The 23,758-nt window shown below is 51.3% G+C and overlaps 1 protein-coding gene across 4 annotated transcripts in view; it reads right to left on the bottom strand.

Annotated features, from left to right (window-relative positions):
- The window catches only part of TBC1D24 (TBC1 domain family member 24), a 33,379-nt gene extending 31,120 nt beyond the window's left edge, over window positions 1-2,259 (bottom strand). For 2 of the 4 annotated variants that reach the window (XM_064462241.1, XM_064462245.1), the window contains exon 1: window positions 2,176-2,259. The gene's annotated coding sequence lies outside the window, so the exon portion shown is untranslated. Of the gene's footprint in view, window positions 1-1,593; window positions 1,845-2,175 lie in introns of those variants that run through there. The other 2 variants (XM_064462244.1, XM_064462242.1) reach the window with 2 other exon arrangements.
- Window positions 2,260-23,758: the final 21,499 nt, after the last annotated feature.

The following is a 23,758-nucleotide window of genomic DNA, read 5'->3' as shown; positions in this document are numbered from 1 at the left end:
TAGTTCTCAATCACAATTCAAGGCTATGCATAGATGGAATATAAATAGCTATTTTTCTTTCAGACCATTAACAAAGTTTATATATTTTGAGTGTTAACATACATCTGTCTGCTTCTGAGCATGCGTATGTACAGCCTAATACAAGCAGCTTTAACGGCCTCTCCAACCTAACGGGAGGGCAGAGTGCATTCTAAAGAGCTAGAACAGCAAGGACTATATTTGTGGTCTGTTGACAATAATTTGCTTGTCACTAACTCTGTCCAGCTTTGGCACTGAAGCAAAGGCACTTACGATCTAAACAAACGCCAGAGTGGTATTATCAGATTGCAGTAACCTTGGTGTTGGAGATGGTGAGAGACGTGCAGCGTGGACTGGCTTGCTTTTTGTGCTTGCCTGCCTTAAATTTACGGACAGGATAATTTTAGTTCAGGAATATTTTTTTTTCAGTTTTCTTTACAGTCCAAATGGCAAGGCTGATCAGAGGAGGGAGGCTTTTTCAAGATTTCAAATTAACGGAGTGAAGAAGCAAAGACAACCAAGGGGAAAAAACGAAGGTTGCAATTGAAGGAGAGAGATGGGAAAAGCAAGGGTGCTTAAATATGTGATGGGGCCATGGATAGCCTGTTAGAAACATTTACTTGGCAGCATTTAATTATTAACAGCAAAAGAGAGAAGCAGAAAACTGCCTTCCCTAGCATTCAAATTCTAGCTACAGGAACACCTGCAAACTTTCAAATATTAATGACAGAGAAGACATTCAGCACAAAGATTCCCAACAGCTAATTATTGTGCAATACTATCCACAGCCATTTTACAAATTACAAAGGACAGAAGTATCACGTACCGCTTGGGAGCAACAAAGAGCTAACAAAATGTTGCTGGAGACCTTGGATTCAGGTTATCAGTGTTGTTCCTGCAAAGTAACTATCTTAGAGGGAAGTCTTTTGTGACACAGTCTAACTGCTAGTGATTGCACAAAGAAGGAAATGCTCTGGGTATTCCTGGATGCTCTGACAATCCCACTGGGATTTCCTGTAAGCCAGAAAAGCTTTCAGATGCTCCAGCTTCCTGTAGGAACTGGACATAAAAATGCAAGTTTTTAAGGTAATATAGTTCGATATAGAAGCACCAACTTCCCTCTCATCACAGCTACACAGCACCTGCAAGACAGCATCCCTCCTGCTGCCCTTGGACACCACCTGGGGCTAGAGTCAACTAAGCAGTTATTTGCTCTCCTGTTCATAGGCTGAGAAAGGCTGAGGAACATTTTGGCAAGTTGGCACCCTAAATCCCGTGTTTGGTTGGGTAACATTCTGGCAGCCCCAGTATCCCAACAGCAACTGCCTGCTTACGGATGCGCTGCGGGTACATGTGTGTACGCTTCAGAGAGTGGCTACTAGTTAAAGACCAACATGAAAACAGCCTCATAACAAAAGGTTGCTTTCATGATAGACATTTTAAAATATTCAAGGAAGAAGCTGCAGAACATAAGCTTTGGCTTTAGAGAGCTCTTCATGTGAGCATAAACTCTCCCTCTAACTGGGACCAGCTGGCAGGATAAGCGTACACTCCGAGTGTTTGGGTGAGCATTACCAGCAATCAGAGGGTCTGTCCCTGCCTCATCCCCCGGTCTCGACATATTTTGCAGGAAAGCAAGTGCAGCAGCAGGGTGCCGACGGCGCCTTCAGGCCAAGAGGCCCCCACAAGCCATTTAAACGCCTTCTGTGAGAGCCTCCACGCACTGGAACAAACGAAGAGGCTAACCCCGAGCCTGCCCGGGCCGGCTCGCAGCCGGGGGTAGAAGAGCGGGCAGCGCTTTCGCACACCGACAGCTCCCGGCGGCGGCACCGGTGACACGGCGGCACCAGCGCCCAGGGAACCCGCGGCTCGGGGTCTCCCGTCCCGTCCCGACGCCCCCCCCCGGCAGCGCCTCCCCGGGCGCGCCGGCCTCACACCGCCCGGCACCGGCAGCGAGTCCCAGCGCGGCGCCCCGCGAAAGGGGCCCGACGAAGGCCGGGCTCGGGGCAGGCCCCCTCCCGGTCCCGCCCGGCTGCTCCCCGGGAAGGCGCTACCCTCCGAGGTCCCGCCGACCCGGCACCGAATTCCGCCCCCGCCCAAGCTGGCTCCCGGTGCCGGTGGAAGCGCGCCCGCCGGCCGCGCTGGGGCCGCCCTTACCGCCGCCGCGCCTCTCGGGCAGCCTCCGGCTGGACCGGGAGAGACAGCGGCCTCTAGCCGCGCATGCGCAAAGGTCGCGGCGGCTGCGGGATGGGCTCGCGCATGCGCAAAGGCCGCGGCGGCGCCGGCACGTGCACGGTGTCTGCGGCGTTGAGGCCGAGTGGGGCGCGCGCCGCGGCGGGGAGAGGGGCTGGGGCGGGGTGATGGGGGCGAAGTGGGGTGGCAGGGGTGGTGGTGGGGGGCTGTGAGGGGTGGCAGGGGTGGCGGTGGGGGGCCGTGAGGGGGTGCCGTGAGGGGTGGCGGTGGGGGGCCGTGAGGGGGTGGCAGGGGTGGTGGTGGGGGGCCGTGAGGGGTGGCAGGGGTGGCGGTGGGGGGCCGTGAGGGGTGGCAGGGGTGGCGGTGGGGGGCCGTGAGGGGTGGCCGTGAGGGGTGGCAGGGGTGGCGGTGGGGGGCTGTGAGGGGTGGCCGTGAGGGGTGGCAGGGGTGGCGGTGGGGGGCTGTGAGGGGTGGCCGTGAGGGGTGGCAGGGGTGGCGGTGAGGTGCCGTACTGGCACTGTGGGCAGGACTGTTGGGTGCAGTAGTATTGGGTAAGAAGGCCTCGGGCTTGTGGTTGTGCACTGGAGACTGCCCTATTTACCAACCTTGCAAGTGCTTCAGGTGAAAACCTCTGTGCAAATGTTAGATCCAACTGTTGCTTTAAGAACACTTTAAGATCAGAATAGTTTGGCGCTCAGTAACAATATGACTGGTTTTTTGCAAAACCAGAAATGACTGGGACAGAAATGGCTTCATTTCAAAGATGAAGGTCTTTCATAGTGTTTATTTGCCTTGACTTGGCAGCAGTGCTCTATTCACGACTGGATAAATAACTGCCACATTAAAGATTATGAACTAGGAATGCTTAAGTGACCAATAAAGTAATAATCTTTTATATGGCGTTGTAAATGCACATAGCTTGGTAATGCAGGCTTTTGCCAAACCCGGAAGGTTTACAGTCTAAAAGAAACCACAAAGGACCATAAGGAAAGTACAAGACATTATAAGGAAAGAAAAACACAAAAGAGGAGTTGTAGCCATTGCAGCTGGAGTTTAAATGGGGTCTTAAGAAGATTTTTCATACTTATCTTAAGGCTACTGGGCAGTGATCGGAAGCAAGATAGAGCATCCACCGTGCCAGGCACAAGTGGTTAGCAGGGTGTCAGGCAGGGCAGTGACAGGCAGTGCTGGGAACCTTGCCTCTGGCAGTGGCTAGCGCTTCGGAAGGCAGGGCAGTCCCATTCTTTCAAAGAATGGCTAAGGGCATAACTGCTGAAAGCACTAAGCAGATCAGTTAATATGCACTTCCTTCAGGGCTTCCTTGTGACTAGCTGATACTGCTATGCAGAGCAATGAACTTGTGTCGCGGAAGCTCATGGCAGAGCCATTTCCAGAAGCTGTACTGAGAAATCATTCATTCAATTTCATCATGGCCTCAAGTTGTGATGGGATGTTTAGGCTGGATATTAGGAAAAATTTCTTTACTGAAAGAGTGGTCAGGCATTGGAACAGGCTGCCCAGAGAGGTGGTGGAGTCACCATCCCTGGAGGTGTTCAAAAAACATGTAGACCTGACACTTGGGGACATGGTTTAGGAGGCCTGATGGTATTGGGTTGGTGGCTGGACTTGATTATCTTAGAGGGTTTTTCCAACCTTAATGATTCTGTGATTCTTTGATTCTAGAAAGTATGCAAATGTAAAGTTGGAAATATAATGCATTATTTTACATTCACTTGTATTTGGTTCTGTGGGATCCTAGAGGGCACTTACACAAATGGAAAGGATTATGTTCCCTACACCAAATGAAGCTGAGCTAGCAAGGAAAGCAGGTTTAGAAGAGGATGAAAGTAGATGGAGACGTGTGGGAACAGAGATAAATGTGGGTAGTATCTGATAAGATTTTGTAGGAAGGTGAAAAGCTTCCATCTGTCTTCAGTATTTATAGCAGCCTTTCACTGTAGTACGTGGGTCCTATGTAGTCTATATGTTTGGGCTCATGGTGCCCCTCTGAGGTAAAGCAGTGCTGGTATTCCCATCTTTCTCCAGGAAGACTAGGACAGAGAGAAGGTGTTCACATGGTGTGAACAAAGCTGGGAATTAGCAGCCTTTAGAAAAGCAAGACCAGGCACAGGGAGATGGATTGGACTTCAGGAATTTCTCTGCTGAAGTGTGAACCATGGTTTGAACTGAAGACACCCTTTAGCCAAAGAATTGTTCTCAGTGTTCAGAAAGTAGAACTAATTGAAAGCTCAGCGGTGCACTATCAAGAGATATTTTAGGAGTACAATGGTGACATTTTTGTCACCAAAGCCTCTACATTGCTTGATAGCTTTACCGTTCCAGTAACCTGGGTGCCATAAGGGAAAGTGTTCAAGGAGGCAGAGCCCTGCACAGATATACGGTCTTTCAGAAGGGGAGCCTGTGTGATGATAAAAGGCGACACCAGCCTGTGGACTAGTAGAGGTTGAAAAAATGGCAGATGATGTGGACAGAGTGGATATTGTATGCTGTCTTAAAACCTTGGAGACTGCATGGCCATATGAATAATCTTCATTAGCCTGTACTCAGGCTGTTGGAGAATCTGTGACTATGTGAGAGAGGGTGAAAACCATGCTTGACTAGCTAGTTGATGGCTGATGGAAAACTTGTTTGAGTGCATCTACTTTTCTTCCTGGAGAAAGGTGTTCATTGCTGGCAGCTTTACAGAAGCCAAGGGATGCTAAGGCTCTAAGTACTAAACCCTGCAGTGGCTCAAATAAAGAGCAAGACCCAGTGACTCCCTGGGCACTGAGGGCAATGAGCCTGCAAGGGCTTCCTAGGGATAAATGAAGGATATTTTTGTATAGGACTGCCAATCAACAACTTTCCAGAGTTTTGGAGAACTTTCACATGGTATGAAATAAGTAGTTCCACAATTGCACTGTTCAGTGAAGCCAGTTTTCTTATGAGTTTGTGGCTTCAGGGTGGCTTCTCTCTATTCTCAGAAGACTGGTAATGGGTGAGCTCAAACTGAACCATTTATTTTTGTGTGGATGCTATTCCACCTAGTTATTTGTTTTCCTGAAGCATACTGGAACAGAAATTTCTCTAGTGCATGCAGTTGTATGTCTCTCATTTTCTTATGAAACCAGGCTAGAGTTATGGTCTAGGCACTGGATGTAATGGAGTCTTTTTGGCAGGGGCAATGGAGGGACTGGAAGGCTAGATTGGGAAAGGACATGAAAGCAAGAAAAGAAAGTGAGTAATGGCTGTGTGGGTGGAATGGGCCATCACACAGGAAAGCTGACCATGTGGGCGTCCAACAGCCTTGGAGAGGAGGCTAGCGCTCCTAGGCAGGGGCATCAGCAGAGAATACCAGGATGCACAGAAGGGACTTAGGCCAAACATTGAGCTGGGCTAGTAAAACCATGGCTTTGCTGGTCCCACAGCAATGCTGTTTGAGCAGGACTGTTTGCATGGAAAGCTGATAAACCTGGCAAAGTGTGACCCCCTGTGGGTAAAAGTGGGAATTACCATGGGATAATTAAGCAAATCCTTTTAATATTATGTGCTGGCATCGTAATAGGAGGTTTGCCCCGTGGTGTGGATCATCTTGTCTTCCACCTACAGCAGCCAGACCTGGTTCTGCCCCTCTGGATGAGTTGCTGATGTTCCTCCTAGCAATGAGGGTGAAGCTAAAGCCAAAGACGACCGAACTGGGAGAGTGCTTGTGGACATTTTAACGACACTAGAAGGGACACTGTTGAGAAGGTGGCCACACTTTTTTCTGTGGCTTGAAGAAGTGCTCTGCAGATGCTACGTTTTCCCTTCAGTTGGATGGGTTGCAGCCAGCTCTTCCTGCTTTTATGTCCCTTCCCTCTCCCCAGCTATGGTACCTCCTGCTTTCTAGGGGCCACCAGTCATCCTGTCATACCAAGAACGCCACGGGAAGGGTTAGCTTTTGGTACTGGGTGATCCTCTTGGAGTGGACAGGGGATTTGTTAGGAGGGAATTAGCAGCCTCCCTTCTGGATGACTTTAATCCCTCTCCTCAGTGAGGGGACCAGGACATAGCTGTGTGGTGACATGTATAATATGCTCTCAGCATATTGCATCAGGTATTCCAAAATGATGATGATTGCCTGTTAGTATCTGACTTAAGCTGGAGGTACTGCTGTTGCATTAGATACCTGCTATGGTTTAGCCGGCAGCTCAGCCCCACACAGTCGATCGCTCACTCCCCCACTGGTGGGATGGGGGAGAGAAACAGAAAGGTAACGCTCGTGGGTTGAGATAACAACAGTTTAATAATTAAAATAACAAAACCAACAAAAATGCAATGGAAAGGAAAACAACAAGAGGTGCAAAACCCGGGGCGGGGGGGGGGGCAGAGGGATGAACCACCGAAACAAACTGCACACAACACAGCCACTCACTACCCACCAACCCAACACCACCAGTCCCTGAGCCGCAACTGCCCCCTTAATATACTGGTCACGGTGTCGCATGGTATGGAATGAACCTGCCATTGGCCAGTCGGGGTCAGCCACCCCCACCATGGCCCTGCGCCTCCCAGCCTCCCACCGACACTGCAGAGCCGGGAAGCTGGAGAGGTCCCCGACCACCACAGGCACCACAGTGAAGAGAATTAACCCCTTCTCAGCCAAAACCAGCACAATACCTGGTAGGGTCGTGTCCACAGAGATCCCACTGGCTGCTGGGCACCTTGGGGCATTCTTTCTCATTCCTGATGATTCGGAGGAAGGAAGTTCATTGCAGAGGCATCTTGCATGTGTGTGGCAGTTTACCTCCACCCATGGAGTGCCTGCCTGATTACCTGCGGGGTCTCAGGGGACGGCTTATTTTCCCAGGGCTTTTCCTGAGAGGGTGATTTTGAAGGAGTTTTGTTAATTCTCAAGTGCAGGTGTATCGTATAAGCTCCAGGGACTGTTGGTGAGTCACATGCTACAGTCACAGATGGATGACTAAATGTTGCTTGATTTATGCCCTGCACTGTCTTTGATGTTGTCTTGCTCCCTTCCTCCCCCCTGTATTCCTCCGCACCAGCTCAAATGCAGCACTGCCTCCTCTCAGGGGACTTACTAGCTTTTACCAGGGAAAGCAGGATCTGGTTTTGCAGGCAGCAATGGTCCCTCATAGCATTGTGCCTTCTTTGCCTGGGCCGCTGGCTCAGGGTCTTGCATACGTCTACCACGTAGCATGATGGAGTGGAAGCAGTGAGGGACCTGCAGAGTTCACAGCAGAGGTGGCTGGACAAGCACGTGCAAAACCAGTCTGCAATCCCATGACTTTGCTTTCTGGAGATCTGAGAATAGGCTGAACCCACCTGGATGAAGGATGAGAAGAGGGTGTGGTGCCCAGAGGGCCTCTGGCTGGAGCAGGTTTCCTGATGTTCCAGCCAAATGGCCAGGACAGGTCCCTAGCTCAGCCTGTCAGGTGGGCTTTGCACCAAAATCCATGCCACTGGGCGCTCTTGGGCATGTCTGTGTTCTCACTTAGGGCAAAGCAGAACCTGCAATTAGTGTTTCCAAAAGGTGTGAAATGGAGCCAGAGCAAAAGCACGCTCGGTGGGTGCTCTGACCCAGGCCTGGTCATTGCAGCCCTCGCACCTGCGCCAGAGCGTGAATTGCCACACTGTGCCGGTGCCCCTCACCCCCTCTGCACACTCTGTTTTCATTAGCGTGTGCTCTTGGGTTAAGGACCGTTCTCACTTCCAGCTGAATAAACAGTTTCCATCGGGTGTAAAATCCAGCCTGGTGCTAATAGGCATCTCCCCCACCTTCCTCCCTCCCCTCTGCCACCTTTTGTGCAGTTGGCAGGACAAAAAAGTGGTGCTATTACCTGACTTATTATCGGCACGGGACTGTAATTTATGGTGTATGCTTGGTAAAGTGCCATGCTGAAAACATTTATGGCCCACTTAGAGCCCTGCGGGGTGGTGGTGAGGGCGATGGCTGTGGAGGGGAGGCCAGTTGTTCCACCCTTGCAAAATACTGCTCAGCCTGAAATCTTCCTCTGCCTTCTGACAGCAACACTGTGGGCAGGCAGGCTCAGTGCCCCTGCCCCATGGATGTCAGACCAGTTTGAGACACCATGCCCAGGACAGACGTAAGGTGTTGTCCTTGGGAAACACACAGTTATGTCTCCCTTTGGGCATTTATCAAATTCCCCATCTTTACTGCTTCTGGTCCTGTACTGTCTCACCCCTCAGGCTAGGATCTCAGACCCTACCTTCCTCATGCATGTGACACCTCCTCCTTCCTCCCCAGGCTCCAACTCCCTGTCCTTTTGTGGAAGAGCAAATGCCAGCCTGCTCAAGCTGCCCCAGGTGCAGCAGATCAAGCACAGGAGCCATGAATAGCTCCTCCTAAAGGAAAGTATTACAGCAGGTCAGCTGCTCTCTAGCAACCCGGTTCATGATCTGTCTGAAGCAAACAACTGGATCATTTAGCTGGCCACATCTGTAACTGACCTGGAAATATGCTGTGGAGAGAAGGGGGCAAGTGAATTGTCGTTGCTGTAGGTGGGCTGGATTTGAATAGCAATCTAGGGGGCAAGGGAAAGTCATTCCTGGCAGCAGTGACTTTTCCAGTGATTGAAGAGAGACTTGTGAGAAATGGGACTTTATACCCCAGTCTTGTGATATGTGGTATGGAAATTCATCATGGAAAAGTGTTTTTGACACTGAGCTATTTGCTGATTACTGAAAAGTTAATGTTGGCTGTTGAGCTTCTCTCAGGAAAACATCATAGTTCATCTTTTAAAGGTATTTGGAGTTTGGCTGCCTGCCCTGGCCAGTTGTCCTGTTTCAAAGGATGGGGAAGTAGAATATTGTCCAAACCATTTTGCCAGCTTCAGGAACACACTTTCCCTGAAGCAGCTTAGAGCATTTGCTTAGTCTGCAGTGAGCCAGGCTCTCTGTACACCATGGGGAAGGACCACATGGCAGTTTGTCTTCTTTCTTTGGGCTCAGTCTTTGCCAGCTGCTGGGTGAAAAACAGGTCTTATGAACCTTCTGCTACAACAGTGCTGTACATGTATCCGTGTGCTGGTGCTGAAGGTGTTCTGGCTGTGGTTGGGTGGGTATGTAAGTCCCAGGTGCTCTCTGCTAGTTGCTGAAGGTTTGCAAGGTAAAAGCTTGGGAGTGGGATGACACAAGGAGTCGTGTGATGCCCACAATGCCAAGCTAATGCCACCTACAGAGTCATCACTCCTAGCTGCTGTTATTTCTGGACACCCTGTCCGAAGGGTCCCAAGGCTGAGGTTTTGGTCTGGGAGAATTCCTTGAGCTGGAGTTGCTTCACTCATGCTGTGGTTGGGCAGAGCACGTGTTTTGGATGGTATTTGTTTCCCCAACCAGTAGCTGTCTAGAAGTTTGCCATCTGGTGTAATTTTGTCTCTTAAGCTCCATCTGTGCTGTGCAGTGGGGAAAGGCTGAAGCCTCCTGTGACTGAATCAGCTCATCTGTCTTAAGCACTATCGGATGGAGCAGGTGACTCTGGAGCTGCTTCTGTTTCTTCTCACTGGAGCTTAGATATTCAGGTGCTGAACTGGGCGCTAAAATCAGAGGAGGTGAAAACCACCCCTTCCACTTTTTGTGTGACTGAGGGATGGTGGGAAGCTCACGTCGTGGTGTCCGAGCCACCTTTTGGCCTTGTTCTGTTGACTGAGTTCCAGACACCCGGTGCCCTGGGCAAATCTCCACCCAGATCCTAGAAAGAGCCCCCCTTTCTCAGATGGTGTGAAGCAGATGGGTGGCAATGCTAGGGCTGGATCCCTCTGATAACAGTTGAAGAACCACAATCTTGAAATGTTTCAGTGCATCCCACAGGGTGAAAGCAGTTTGGCTGATAATAAAACCTCTGCTGAGTGCAAGATTATTCAATGGGAAAAGGGGGAGGGGGGGAAAATGGCAAAAAATACCTGTCTTAAGAGGGTTCACTGTATGTGCACCTGATAAAAATCATAACATGGGATCAGTTTCTTCTCTGCTTGCTTAGCTTTTGGCATGCATAACCAAGCTCTGGCAGGCAGGGCAAATTTCCTTCTCCCCGGGGTCGTTAAAAAAGACCATTTCCCCATTTAAAGAGCGGGAAGGAGGTGGGGATGGAAAGGGGAGCTGAGCCAGGCAGCGGGCTAGCCCTGCCCACGCTGCTGCGCAAGCTAGCAGAGCCTTGGCTCTCCCACCCCCACCGCTCTCCACGGCATTAGGCACATGGGATTGAGGGGGGCTGGATGGGTATGAAAGAAAACACACATCTGGAAGTTCCTCCAGTTAATTGGGCAATTATTCATACCACTCTTGCTGGAAGCAGCCTGCTGCTGCTGAGCCAAAACCAACAACAACAGACTGTGGGCGTACTCAGAGTGGGGAGGTGTGTGTGGTGAGGTGGGGCTGTGGAGGGCAGGTTAAGCAGTGAGGGCATGGACCCACTCCTGGGCCGCTCCGCTTGGCTGTGAAGGTGGGTGGGGAAGCCCTGGATGCAGTGGGATGCTGGGGAAGCGCTTGCTTCACAGCACATGTGGGCCCCAGGTGGGGAGGGGGAAGCTGCTGCTCTGGAGCACCATGAGAACCCAAGTCAACTTGTGTTGGGTTTTATTAGGATCTTGGCAGGCCATGGCGTCGGTGAAGGTAGTCCAGGCCCAGCTGTGCTCTGTAACACTTTACTCCTCGTAAATAGTGGATTCGCTGCCATTTCTGCCCAGCTCCCACCTGAGGAAGGCTGTGGCAGCCCTGTTCACCTTTTCCTTCCCTCCTCCTTCCCCTTCCTCACATCCCTGGTTCCTCCTTCGTCCGACAGCAGTGTCACTGCGAGCCTCCATCCCCTCCCTGTCTCTGGTACCAGTGCTGTGTAGGTGAAGTGCAGAGGCAGTGTGATGCTGACTGGCCTTGGCTTTGACAGTTCATTCCCCATGATTTGCCTGCGAGATGGGAGCCGGGTGTGAGCGCTTTAGTTAGACTGGCTTTCCCTGTGGCAGAGTTAATGGGCCTCTGCAGGTCCTCAGGGAAATGATGTGCAGGGGGACCTGGCACACAATAAGCTTTGAAGCATTGTCTCTCCTCCTTCTCATTTCTAAATCCAGTGGGATATAGGGTTGCTCCTGAGGCTGAATTCTCTGTGATTGCATACCAGTGGGACAGACTACATCTTGAAAGTGTTCCCCTGGAACCGTGGCTGACTGCTGTTTGAGTGCTTTGCCATTCCCTCCTCACTGCTGAAGCTCGCAGGAAACATACCCCCTTCCAGCAGAATATCTGTTGTTGATAAAAATGATCCCTTCTCTCAAATTGTGCCTGCTACAAGGAGGTGGGGGTGCCATGCTTAGCCCATCTGCTTCCTGCTTTGCCTGAGAGCATGTCTCTGGCAATGGGAGATATTGTGGCAGCCTCAGAAGTGCACACAGTGCTGGGCTCCACCAGCATAATTGGAGCCAGCTCCAGCCAAACCCAGCTGGGATGTGGAAGGAGAAGAGTTCCTGTCGTTCCCTCTTTCCGTGTCTTTTTTAGTCTTCCATGAGATGGGTCTTCTCTGAAGAACTTTAGTGCCATTAACTCAAGATCTTCCTTAGGATAACGTAAATCAGACTGACAGTTTGGCTCCAGGATGAACATGCGAACGTAAGCAAGCCTGTACTAGGTCACACCATGGAGCTGCCTAGCGCAGGATCCCCTCCCCAGCATCGCTGGAGAGAGTGCTTTAGGAAAGGGCTTAAAACAATGCACGCATGGCATGTGTTGTCCTGCCTCTTCTCTGGCAATCCATGGATGTGATGAAAGGTTTATCTAGTGGGTGATCAGCTAATATTTTGCATCTTTGTTTGGTCATTTTTTGAAGTGTTTTAGAAGCAGTGATGGTGCTAACTCAGAAAAGCTTGGGGGTATAAAGTTCTTTGCATGAGATTTAGTAGTGGTCTCAAAAGTACTGTGAGGACATCTCACCATCAAAAAACACTGGAAAGAGGGGAGCACGATTCCCAATTTTACAGGAGGGAGCAAAGAATTTAAATGGCTTATCCAAAATCCCAGTGGGAATTCGTAACAGAGTGTGGTGTTGAAACCAGATTCTTGGACTCCTGTGATTGTTCGGCCTTCCTCTTTGATAATCACCCACACAGAGATCTAAGTTAGGATGGGAACTGATCACTGAGGAGCTAATGCAGAAATAAAACTGTATGAAGTGAAAGCCTTCCTTACTGTGGATGACTGTGCTGTAGAAGGAGATACTGCCCAGGTGGAGGGGCCAACCAACAAAACTTGCTTTGTCTATGTTTAAGAAATGGAAACATTGCTAAGGGTCCAGCTGAGGAAATACAATGCTGAAGGTGCTCAGAAAATCAAGGTAAGTGGTGAACAACAAATGAGTGTGGTACAGTGTCAGGGAACAGGTAGCGAGTTCGGGACAGGATCTGCTAGTGAGCCAGAAAGGACAGGCTAGAACTGCCAGCCATGTCGAAGGGATGGGAAAGGTAGGAGGGTGTACGGAGCTGGGCATTGAAATGAAACAGCTGAGATACAAGCACCAAGGGACAGCTCTCGCTTTCACTGAAGGGAATGGACTGACTCCCATTGACGTCAATGAGGGCTGAACTGGGACCCTTGCGAGAAATATATTGAACACAGACAAATCCAGCAAAGTCAAAACAGATGATGCAGGCCGCTTAATACAGTCACAGGGAGCTTGTTGCGAAACCTCCTAACAAGGCAGTTCTGTCAAGCAGCCATCTCCAAGGCCAGTAGGCTCCAGCCTAGGAGAAGAACATGGGAGGCTATGGTCCTGGAGGAGGCACACCCAAGATGGAAGGCAGAAATGACATGGGATGGTTCCTCATCATGCTTGAACATAACCCCACTGGCAACCTGGTTTATGTGACCTCCTTAGCTACCTTACCATGCCCCCAATGCTTTTTCTTGAGATTTCCCTGTCTCACTGATGAAGTTTTGATGAAGCTGGAGGCGCAGACAGACTGGAAGAGTTATCTCAGAGGAATATGCTGCTGTACATCAGCTGACGGTGGGGGGTATCTGTGTGCACACCCTTAATCCATGGCACATGCAAGTCAATTTGACTTAGCCAACGTGACAGAACCACACTAAGCTGGCTGAAATGACCTTATTTGCATGGACTAAGCGAATACACATGGATGGTAATGCTGACACACAGTAACTGGTTACTGCGTGATAGCCTGTTCCTGTGTTTGCGTTTAGTCCGTGACTCATCACCCCAAACTCATCCCTTGCTGTGCTTCTCAGTCCCTTGTTCCAGGTTCCCAGTACCCAGTTTCCTCTGCATCAGGGATGTATGCAATCCTACCACAGCCCCTTTTCTCTCCAGAGAGTAGTTTTGGCAGCATTCCTGCCCTGCTCTGTGGAGTCACAACGATCTCCTCTGGGGACAGGCTGTTCTAGTCCTCTACACAGCCAAGGGTACTCAGGCAACCAGCGCCCCATGGGGACCCAGTTCACAGCTCAGAGCATATCATGTCACCCCACAAACGCCTGTCCCTTTCCAGCCCAGCAGGCCTCCTTTGGCACCATGACCTGCCTCTCCTCCATCTTTGTTTCATCCCTTGTCTTGGACTTGGAGAGGCAAGACAAGGTGCTGCCATTAGAGAACAAGAAGGTCCACTAGGCTGGGCCACCCTAGCAAGGTCAGTGGGAAGATCTGGGCGATATCCCTTCTCTGGGTCGGAGGAAGTTTGGAAAAGGTGAAGGAGTTGAAAGGAGAAGCAAAATGTAGTTACCACTATGGATTATGAAACTGAAAACAGAAGAAGCTGAGTTTCTGGATATTCCTGAGGATGTGGGCCTCTGGAAGTGACCTGACTGGTCCGTGACCAAGCCCTGGTTCAGGCTGAACAGCAGAGACTTCAGTGAAGCCACCCTTAGTCTACATCATGTTGAAGCAGAATCCAGTCATGAAAGTCTGATCTCCTCTAAAACTAGAGTTGCATGTCCTAGCTCTGGTATGAGAGAGAACACAAATCTAAATCAACTGATTTGCAGCTGGAAAATTCAAAGGAAAGAGAAGAGAGTGCTGGGATGGAGACAGGCAGGGGGCATTGTTGCTCTTAAAATGGTTCTGTACTCTATGTGCAGCTTAGAAGTTTTGGGAAGGGTGGAATTTCACCCTTGATTCTCCTTGGATAGACTGGCCTGCAACTTTGCCTTCCTTTTGATCCTGGATCCACTGAAATAGCAGCATCTTGGACAGGGACCAGGTTCTGTGATATAAGAGTGGTGTTTTGGGGAGGAGCTCAAGAGGGGACCCCTAAATAGGCAGCAGAAGCAAAGGTAAGCTACCTGCAGTAGACATTGAGGCATTGCTTGAGCTTTAAGGAATGGAGTGAGGAAAGCCAAAGCTCAGCAGTGCTGGAGGCAGCAGATGTGAAAGGCACCAACAAGGGTCTCTTTCAAGTATGCCAGCAGCAAAATGAAGAGTAAGGAAAGTGCGGGCTTGCTGCTTATGGGAGCAGAGGACCTAGAAACAAAGGACATGGAAAAGGCAGGGATACTCAATGCTTTTTTGACACTGGGACCAATAAGGTTTAGGGTCTTTATTAATGGTACTCTTGGCAAGCTTGTGGATGATACCAGATTGGGGTCAAACAGTTGATACACTGGAGGGCACAGCTGCTATTCTTAGGGACCTTCACAAGCTGTCATCTGCTTTATACTGTGATGTGTGTTTCAGGGCTGATGGCCTGGCTTTTCTCTGCTGCCTGGGCTGCTTGTTTGCATCTTAGTTCCATTTCAGGCAGCCCTCTTTCTCAGGAGATGTTGGAAACAAGCTTCCCTTCTCAAATTAAACAGCTGAAGTGGTTGTGATAGACTGGTCACATCTCACGGAGTGAAATTTGCAGTGTGAGCCATAGTTTCGTGCTTGTGGGTTTCCCACAGTAACAGCATTGCCAGGAGTCACGTGTCAGCTACTGTGTCAGCCTTCTGTAGTTTCGCTGATGACTTGCCTATGAGCAGTGAGGTGGGAAAGGGACTGAATCTGAGAGGAAGTGTGGGCTTGGAGGAACCCTGCCCCAGGCTGGCTCTCCAGCCACAGCCTGGTACAGAGCTGCATTCCTCTCCATACAAGCTGGAATGTGGGGACTGTGTTCGGGGAGAGGAGTACCAGAAAGGTCCACACTGTGTGGCAAGGTAAAGGTGTTTCTGGAAGCACACAGGAAAGCAGCAGCAAGTATGGTGGGAGCACATCATCAGCACCATCGCCTCCTTAGCTGTACACAGCTGCACAGCAGTATAACCAAAACTGTACCTCCCCGGCAGTATCTGGGACAGCCTCCCCCATCAGCGCTCCTGCTTTTGCTTATTCATGGGCATATCATAGAGCGAAGTGTAATTATTTATAATACCTATTTTTCTCCCTCCCTTGTCTCTTTATAGCAAACCCTGTTCCTCTCCACATCCCACGACCATTCACCTTCTTCAGATATCTGTATGGTGATGTTGATTGACATGACAGCATGCAGCAGTCAGTGCTGCCAAAGTCAGTGCATCCTGTGTCTGTTTAGGGCAGGCTGGGGCTGAAAGCTTTGTGTCTCCTGAGAGATACCAAGGCTATTTGTTGACTTTGCCCTTGGCTGGTGTTAGATAAATGATGGACTTGTATTATTTTTGTGCTTCTTCCTGTGAACAGCTCAAGTGCTGTAGTGGGCACACCAGTCACTGACATCAATTATTTCCCCTGGATTTTGTCCTGAGTGTTTGGTAAAGCCTGGAGAAATGACACCTTTATCTTTAAAACATGCCTGGAGGGGAGAGAAAATCGTGGCCATTCCTGGTTTTGGGGCCTGGATGTAGTTATCACTGCCTGGCATTTTTGGGTGCTGATCTCCCAAGGCAGGGGGCTGCTTCTTTCCATCAAGTACTGGCGTTCTTTGTCATTCTGTTTCTCAGCATTAACTTCTCCATTTTATGGTGATGGCAGCCTCAGTGCAAATCCAGAGGCAGCAAGTCTGAGCAGCCAGCTCAAGGAAACCTTCTCTCCCAGGGCTCTCTTCTCTGGTGGATCCTCTGGTGTCCTGGAAAGCGTGAGTCTCACCTAAAGCTTCTGCATGAGGAGGGCATATGGGGTAGCTCTGTGCACTGTTTTCTGGTGTCCGATAGAAGTTGAGTTCTCACAGCAGCTTTCTGTGTGGGATCCTCCCATGCAGTTGGTAGGTAGAGAGGGCCCTCATGTCACAAATCAAGTCAGACCGTTAGCTTCTTGACCCCTCTGTCAGATTTGGGTGAAACCTGCCAATGGGTTCCCAAGCTGTTGTGGAGGGATGAATAAACACAAATGGTGTGATTGCTTAAGTTTTGTTTCTACTGGAAACCAGGCTGAAACAGCCAGCTCCACCATATGGGATAGCTTGCAACCAAAAGCATCGCAGAGGTTATGCGCACAGTGCTTCCCAGTTCCCGGACAGGATCTTTTGTTGGTGTAAAGTAGTTCTGTGCCATTGGAACAAGCTGAGAGGTGCTGATATGCAGCAGCTCGTCTGAAACTGCAGATCCTGCTGTGTCGGGGTTTCAAAGAACTTTGCTAAGGCATGCACAGGTAGCCAGGGGAGAAAACTGCATGAAGAAATGCTTGATTTTGGTCTTAGGCTTCTGCCAACAGAGGGCAAGCCTCACTGAACACAATGGGGACACAGAAGTGAGACTAGCAATTTTCCCAAGTGCTGGAGTCTTTCAAAGTGAGTCACAGAGGGCAGAGTGGCCTGAGGTATGCTGGCCCTTGCGGGGTGGGCTTGCTTGAGACAGGTCCTTCCCACTGGACTCCAATCAGCGGAGGATGAAGATGCTGGGAGGGTTGACCCAAGTAGTTTTTAGTCTGCTTGGCTTTCCTGGCTACCCGGGGTTTTTGTTTGTGGCAGTGAAGTAGAAGTTGGAGGCCTACCTACCCCTGCAGCACAGTACTATGCTTTGATTCTTCACCCTACATCAATAAATTATGCCTACTCTACAGGACTAGAGCACGGTACAGTTCCCTTCCAGGCTGTGTGTCCAGCTTTCCCTCCCACAAAACTCAGCGAGGGAGAGAGCAGGCAAAATAGGCTGTAGCTGGTGTGAGTGGTGGTTAGCACAAGCAACATATTATGAACCACAAAAACGGTGAGCATAGTTGCTGCTCTGGTGTGATTCGAGGCTCTTTAAGAAGAAAAGAGGAGATAAGGAAAACCAGGCAAAGTGTCCTTGGAAAGATAAACAGAACAAAACAAAACAAGTTACAGTTGAGTTAGGAAGAACAACAACTGCTGAGAGCAGCAGAGGTGTTTCTAGACAAAGAACTCCAAAAATTTTAAAAGGGCGACAGAATAAAGAAACTGTGAGCAACTGGGCAGTCTGTGACCTGGAGGTGAGTTGGCACAGCTCCCCAGAACATCATCTCCACGTTCCTGATACACTGCAAATGTCTGCCCAGCACCTTAAGGTCTTGCTAAAGGCAGTGTGCATTGCTGTTTAGCATTCCTGTATGTGAGTCCAGGACAGTGTGCTGACTGCTCAGCTCCTGCTGCCTTGGCTGACTTTGGCATCAGGAGTAGGGGGGATGACTTGTATTATCCTCCTGCTGTGGGGCTGTGATGTGACTTGATTCCCACTGAATACTGGTGCTGAATTGTGTTCCTGGGTCCTGCAGTTTAGGCACAGTTACTGCCTCTCTGGACTCTCTCATACTTCTCAGTCCTCAGCACTGAAACCTTCAGAGGTGGCAAAGATGAAGAACAGAAAGACCTTATTTTTAGATGAACAAAAATGCTCTTTCTGGCTCTTTGTTTTCTGTGGTGGCTGGTCACACTGCCTGTCTCCCTCTCCCAGTTCCTCTCCCACCCTCTGTATCCAGCCATTGCCCTTCTGCCCCATCTTTCACATCCCTCCTGTAGCCTCCCTGGTGCTGTGATGCCAAGAAAGCAGATATGCTGCCAGCGGTGGAGATGGCTTCTGCTATGCTGACACTGTCTGTGAGCCGTTTGGTTCCTTGTGCAGTTCTTGGCACAAGTCCCTGCACGGCAGCTCCATGCACCGTGGGCATGCAGCTGTTTCTGGAGCCAACTCATGGCTGCAGCCCTCCATGCATTTGCCACTGCTTGCAGCACCCACATGGTCATGGATGGCAGCTGGCAGTAATGTGCTAAGCATCAGTAATGCACTTGCTTGTAAGCTTGTCAGCATAGTCCTGTGCTGGTTGCCTGTGGACACGTCAGAATAGCCTTGCTCTAGAGCCATGTGCTTTTCCGTGTGGGTCTCCCTCCTCCCAGGCGCCCAGGACAAGGTGACCTCCAGAGGTCCCTTCCAGCCTCAACCATTCTGTGATTCTGTGAAGTAATAACTGCCCCTCCACAGGGGAGGATGTGCCTGTACAGAGGTGGGATGGCACGTGGTGTGGCTGGCAGTCTAAGTATTGAGGATCAGAGAGGAGAAGCGAAGCAAGTCTTTTACCAGGAAATAAGCTCAGGGAACTGGGTACTAAAGTGATAAATTGTTCAGGTGTGTAGCGGTGTGTCTTGTACCCCTGTGTACAAGCTGGCCAACAGACCAGGAGCGCTTCAGAAACAAGACAGCAAAGGGCGCACATGGAGACAATCTCAAGAATCCAAGCATTTGCCTTCATAATGCTGCTTCTGGGAGCCTTGGCCTGCTTGAGATGATAGGATGTGCCTATTATCTCAGCTGGGCAGGATGAAACACCCAGACACTGTAAGATTTTTCTGCAGTACCAACCTGAAAATCTTTCTTGGAGGCCGTGTGTACACCAGCCTCCCATGGCTGAGAACTATCCATTTATAAAACCACTTTGCAGGACAGTGGGAAACAGGGATGCTGAGGTAACTCACAGATATTGCTGGAGGAAACATGTCCTCCCTCTGAAAGCACTGCCTGGCAGTGGGGTCTAGGCTGTGCTGGACCACAGAGGCTTACAGTGCTCATCAGGATCTCTGTTCTTCAGTGGCTCCACCCAAGGCTACCGTCTCGACTCGTCCTCAGCCTCAGCATGCCTTTTACTCCCTCCCATCTGAGGACATGCACTAGCTGTCTTCTACATCACCTGCAGTTGCTCTGTAAGAGGTAGAGGAAGGAGACTAACTAATGGGACAGAGGGTCACTGAAATACTCCTTCCTACCCTCTAGATAAAGCCACTGGGACTGGGTGGGATGTTTTGGTGTCTGGACAAACTTCTGCAGGGAGTGGCAAGGTGAGGTTGAGTGATGCATGAGTCCTGCCTTGCTATTTCAGGGCCGAGCTCAGTAAGCTGTGTGTATGTCCAGCAGAGACACCCTTGGAGCTGACCCTCCTGCAAACCAGCTCTCTGCATGTGCTCACTTGCAAGTGCACCCTGCCAAAGGGAAGGACAGCATCCTTTTCCTCTGCAAATCCTTTCTGCTTGGGGCTGAGGACAACCAGGGCTGAAATAGAGGGACAGCACAGTTGTGCCATGTGGCACCCTGAGTTCATGCTATGTCAGGAGCTGACCTTGCCTTCCTGGCTGAGGTCTCTACCTGCATGTGGCTGCTCCCCTGGTTGCAGCAACGCTCCTCTGTCTGAGACACAACCTCCTGTGAGCAGACCCGCAGCTCCATCAACACCTCCTGCACTGGGAGTGCGTCTGCCTGGAGCCAGGCTTGCCTGGGGGAGCTGGTGTGGGACAAGCACGCACAGCCACTGGTTGTCTGCAGCCCCTGTTCACCATCGTCCCTGACCCGATGCCCTCGCTTTGCTACTGGCAGTGCTGGCCTCCACCCCTACGTCTCTGTGTCCTGAAACATTAACTGACACTGATGAGACCAGTTCAGCAGCAAAAGTCAGCAAAGGCTTTTTTGTCTGTTCATGCAGGGCTCGTGTTCCCAGTGTGCTCACACATGGCATTATGAACAGGGCAGGGGTACAGCATCAAGAAGGCAAGGATCGCTGGTGATGGGGCAAATGCTGGAAAGAGATGGGACAGTCCTAGAGCAGAGAGAAGCGAATAAAAGTTGCAGAGAAGGCAGTGAGGACCTGCTGCAGAGGAGCCGCCTGCTGAGCTGCAAAGGCCTGCCTGATGCTTTAGAGGCCAAGTTCTCAGTCAGCGCAGAGATATGGGCACCGAACTGCTTGGGGACAGCGGTGAGGGAGGCTGTCACAGACCTGCACTCACAGCTGGGGGCCTGCAACCTCTGGAAAACTCTCCTGCTGAGCTGCGTGCCACCCTCATGGCACACCTGGCTGGGGCGGGTGGGATCAGCCACAGAGATCTGCTCTGGTGTAGGCGCGGGGCCCCGGGAGGGAGCAGCATCCCAGCTACAGTGCTGCTGGCAGCGCAGCCTGCCAGGGAATTATGGATTAATGTGGAACTGATCTGAGATGAAACACTTTGGATCAGGACCACAACCAAAAATATTTTGAGTCGGATCAAACTGAACCAAACAAATCTGTTTGTTTCCTGCTTTCCCAGCAGACAGTCAGTCTTAAAGGTCACAGAGCTGAGAAGCACGGCTGGGCGCAAGTGGATTTTCCTTTAGGAAAATGACAATGACAGAAAATTCCTGACCAGCTTTGCCTAGGGACAAGGAAGGGGGTGATTCACCTCTCCCAGTTTTAGGCCCCTACCTGAGGAGCTGAGATTGGGAGCCATAGGGTGGAAAGAGTTGGGCATCTCCAGAGGGGAGCTGGACAGAGGTCCCATCTCCCCGAGGGACGTGGCCAGTAGGAGTGACGCCTGGTCCCCTTGCATCCTCCTGCATGCTGAGTAGAGGCTGGGACTCCTCAAAGCAGCTCTTTGAACTGCTGACTTTTGGGAAGTGGGAGCCTTTCCAAGCCTTGGGGACTGTGTCAACATAGTGTGAAGGTATGCAGACAGGTTTAGACAGACAGGGACAAGAACAATCAGACTTATCCCTTTCGACAACTGCTCTTTTGATAACTCCCTGTATTTTCAGCCAGCATCAGCCAGTGACTCAGAGCCAGAGGCCTGAAGGGTCAGGCTTTGTAACCATCCCAGCTGCTGGTCCCCCATTCTTCCCCAAAAGCAGGGGTCCCATAATCTGATCAACAACCCCACAGGCATGCTGAACCCTGGACCGGGCAGCTGGTGAAGGCTAGAGCAGCCTGGGGGCTGCTCTTGTTCACCTGTGTATTGCTGCAGGCAGCCATGCTGGAGGAGATGCTACAGGGCTGGAAAGCTGCTGGCTCCCACCCGAGTGCAGGTCCCCTCTGAAACCCGAGGGCTCTCAGCTCTGTGCCGTGAACTCACCTCAGCGGCTGGCCGATCTCCGAGGTGATCTCACCCACCAGGTTTTTCTGCAGGTGGAAGCAGCCCGGAAGGCCACGCAGCCATGGGAGAGCAGCAGCAAGGCGCTGGCTCCCAGCTCCCGGGGAGGCACGCTGCTCCACGCACGGCCAGCTGCAGCCCGTGCCGGTTGCCGGGAGCCCGCCGTGCTGCTGCGGCTTCCTGCAGCCCCGCTTTCCCGGTTCCTGTGGGAGCCCAGCTCTCCCAGGCAGGTGCGTGAGGGAGCGGGCCCAGGACGTCCACTCTGCGCCCAGGGATGCTACTGCCGAAGAAGCGAAGCAGAGGCAAGACACGTATATATGCAAGTGGCTGTGTGCACATATAGATGAGTGTAGGAACATACTGGGTGTCATCAGTCTGCATCCTTCATCTCTGCTGATATACTTGCGTCTAATTGGTGCAGTCTAGTTTCTAAACTAAGAACATGCACTTTAAATTTGGCAATGTCTGTTTGATTCAAAGAGCACTTTTGCGATGCTCAGATGTATTTGGCAACTGTGGTCTGTTTTTATTAGTAAAATGATAGCATATGATATCAAAGTCTGTTTTCATTGCCCTCGTTGAAAGAGATGCCAAATGCAAATCCATTTAGAGAAGCGAACTGGATTTATAAACTTCCTTTTGCGGTGCCTATAAAATTGGTGACAAGCTGGGGCCTTGGAGTTTCTCTCATTTTCCAGGCTGGGAGCTGGATGCCGGGTTTGCAGCAGTGCCTGCTGGAGCAGCAGCAGAGGGTGCTCTTCCCCTGCCTGCAGCCGGCTGCAGCCCTGCCTTGCCTGGAGCCAGCTGGGAACTGGAGGGGGACACACTGTTCCGGCCTCCGGAGTGGATCTGCTGGAGGTGACCGGAGGCCCGTGGAGCCTCGAGAGGAGCCCTCACGCCTTCACTTGGCTCTGCTGTGACCCGGCCGTGCCGGGAGCTGCCCGCAGACTCACTGGTAGAGAGCTTGCCACAACGTTAACAGCACTGAGTCATCATGATGGTCCAGAACATTTAAGGTTGTATTTCTAGCGACTAGCCTCTTTTCCCAAAGCATCTGAAATGCTGGGGACACCACTGCTGAGTCTGACCTGGATCTTTCTGACCAGACACATGACACTGAGGAGAGGGTGTGGGAGCCCCGTCTGCCCTGGACTGATGGAGTGTGTGAGGCTTTCCGAGGCAGACAGGCTTCAAGGACGTGGGGATGGCAGAGGGGGGCTCAGGGGAGAGAGAAAAGGAACTGCCTCGGTGGCATAGGCAGTGCTGTACTTCAAGCAGGCTGGGTACAGCCCGGGGTGTCAGCCTGCTTCAGCTTGTGCCTGTTAATGGGGATGAACTGGTCCTCAGGGCAGAGGCTGGTCCTGATGGAGCTGAGATCTGCCCTTTCCACCACGTTGTGCCTTTGCTGCCTGTCCTGCAGACAGCCAGGTACATCTTCCTGGTGCCTGGGGAGCAGCAGCTGCCCCAGCTGGTACTTCCCAGCTGAAAGCACACATGGAGGGAAGTGATTCACTCAAAGCCACCCAGTGAGTCAGTGGCAGAGCTGGGAATAAAGCACAAGTCGTCTCCTGCTCAAGCCGCTAACTCGGCCAGCTCCTCCGGGGAGGTCGGGTGCTTTCGAGGGGACTGTGAACTATTTTCTCGCCTGCTTCAGCATTTTCCAAAGAATCGAGGCTGCAGAAATAACCCAGTCTGTTTCACAGCAGATGCTCTGCTCCAAACTGCACTTGCAAGATTGGTTGTTTAGAAAAATATAATGAGCCCAAGGAGAGAGGCTGCTGCTCCTGCCAGTGCAGAGCACAAGGGTCTTTGCACAGTGGAGAGGGTGGTAAGCCGGGTGCGGAGACCCTGACTCCAGCACTCGTGCTGTCGCAGGCAAGTTGAGGTGCCCGGGGGCTTCCAGTGTGAAGTCTTAACAGCACAGCCACAGCAGCTTAGTGATTTACTGCACTTTGCTTCACCACCATCCCCTCGTGTGCTTGGCCACGTGGCCTCTGGCAGGACTGGCTGCAGCGCAAGGGGATGGGACTGTGCTCTCCAGCCCAGCCAGACCTCCCTCTATCCTGCCGCCGGAGCTGGGTGCTGTACAGCAGAGCCAGCAGCGCAGCATGCCTGGGTCCTCCTGCTTGCACCTCGGGGTGCTTCCTCTCCCCAGCACCCGGAGGTGGTAGCTGGAATCTGTTGGGGCTGTCTGCTTCCCAACCAGTATGTGCCAGCTCCGCTGCCATCTCCTCCTCACTCTGCTGCCTTACTGGGATTCGGTTTTTGGAGCAGCTTATCTTTGTTTCCGATGTGCAGGCCTA

The sequence above is a fragment of the Phalacrocorax carbo genome, chromosome 10, assembly GCF_963921805.1.
Source record: "Phalacrocorax carbo chromosome 10, bPhaCar2.1, whole genome shotgun sequence".
NCBI lineage: Eukaryota > Metazoa > Chordata > Aves > Suliformes > Phalacrocoracidae > Phalacrocorax > Phalacrocorax carbo.
This window is presented reverse-complemented; position numbering and strand designations above follow the sequence as displayed.